We start from the raw sequence: 2,224 nt of genomic DNA on the forward strand, positions 1-2,224 counted from the left end.
TTAGCAGCTTTAGCTTTCGCCGAATGGCAATAGCAGAATGAAGAAAAGATATCTTTTTGTATCTGCTATACACTGGGGTGATGGTCTCTAGCTCTAGCCATGTTAAATTGGCTGGCTCATCCTGAACCGCAGTCAATCATCGAGAGAAATTGTGCTACTTTAAAAGCAGAGAGAACCCTTTGAAGAACTGCCAGCTTGCTAGGCTGGTTAGGGTTAGCTGTTCTTCTCCCTGTTTGTAGACCCAAAGCCAGATGCTAATCTACTCTCTGTTTAACGTCTCCCTTTTCATTAGCTCTTTTCCCTTGCTATAAAAGGCAAAAAGTGAAATCTAGCTACACTGAAATTCCAACATGTTCACTCATGTATAGGTACCTACTCAACTTATTCTCAAACAACCCTCGTAAAACCCTCTTACGAGGGTAACTGCTTGTTTAACCATAAACATTCCTTGGATTTTTAGCAACCTGAGAGGACAGTAAAACCTAGAAGAGAGAAAATATGGTCTCCCTTCTACTTACTTTACATTTGTAGCATTTACATTTGAGACCTCTCACCTCTCTCTTATTACTTAAACACATGGTAAAGTTGCAATTTCACCTTAATGCTCCAACTGAAAAAACTTTTTTTGAGGGAAGATACTTGCTTTAGGACTGTTTTACATGTAGTTTTAAGGGGTGCAATGTAAAAAAAAGAAGACCAAAAGTTGAAAAATAGGTCTTTCTATCAATTTTCTTTATATATATACATACATATACATATTGAGGTTATAAACATAAAGTAAATAGGAGGGAGACTTACTCTTGTTTCTATAAGGTGTGATAGAAGGGAGCATTCTCCTTCATATAAAATGATGATAGCAGGGAGTATAAGAGGGTGATAAAAGTGTGTATTAATTTTCCCTTCTATGGGGTGATAAAAGGGTAGTATTCTTCCTTTTTGAGATGATAGACTCCATTTTATCAACTTGAAACTACATTTAGACTGGTTTCACTGTGAAACCAGTGCAACATTTCATTTTTCCATGTTCTCTCACACATAGGGGAAGCAACAAAAATGGGAAATTCATATTGATTGGTGATTTATGATTTATGCTTCATATAGGTCCCACTAATTATTCATTTTGAAATTCAGTCCTAAAAATAAAATTTTGAAATATCCATTTTGAGCTCCAGCTCCAGAGGCCATATGACCCCCCTCCCTGATTTTTTCGCTCTCTTTTTAAAGTCCTAGCAAGCCTAACCTGATACATAAACACAACCTCATGGGCTAAAATTTGTATTGTTAGACTATGCTAGGACATAAGAGGAAACAGTACATTTCTTATTATAGGATAGTAAGGAAAGTAAAAATTGATCCCATCATAGTCTATGTGCTATACAGGGTGTCCCACGAACGACTGTACAACGCTTGAGGGTTGATGCAGGACCTAAAGGGTTACCAGAAAAACCCATTTGGACAGATCCAACTTTCATCAGGGGCAGAGTTAATAAGGATTTTCTGTTTTTTGAAGTTGTACATACCTTGTCCTCTTGAAACGCCTTAATTTTTTGTTAACTAATAAAGATAATAATAATAATAAAAAAAATGATACCATTGAAAAGGTAACAAAATTTGCTACAAGTCTCGCACATTTGGAAACGCCTTCCCTCCAAAACTTGAGGCTCGAGGAAAAGATTTTTTTGTACCTCTTTAAAAGCTAGCATTTTTTCAATTCAAATTTCCACTGAAACCCATTTAATTTCTCCTGATAGACAGTGCAACACTCGGTTTCAGTAAAATTTCAAGATATGTTGCAAAACTAACTACCTGCCTTGATGGCGTAGTGGTCAAGACGCTCGCCTGGTATCCTCATTTATTTGAGAATTTGACCACATAATAATGGCCGGAGCTCTAAGGGTTAGGTGGTAGAGAACGCCTAAGGCGTTAACCTCGCCTAGTGATGGTTGCCTTCCACTCAAGAGTCTATTATTATTGATTACTTAATGTTCTTGAGACTCCCAAGAATATAAAAATATAGTTTACTTTCCCAAAAAGTAGTTCCTTCCATCTCGAAAAAACAGGAGTACCTCTTACCTGCTGACATTTTGAAGTTGAAGTGAAACAAAAGAAGGATGCACTTTTGCACTTTTCTCAAAATAACGCGGTTTTTTTTCCCCCTGAATAGAAAACAAGATTACCAACACCATAAAAAGTTACCAAAAGTAAAAATATTTAATCAAAAAAG

Source organism: Diaphorina citri, unplaced genomic scaffold (genome assembly GCF_000475195.1).
Source record: "Diaphorina citri unplaced genomic scaffold, Diaci psyllid genome assembly version 1.1 scaffold3324, whole genome shotgun sequence".
Lineage (NCBI taxonomy): Eukaryota > Metazoa > Arthropoda > Insecta > Hemiptera > Psyllidae > Diaphorina > Diaphorina citri.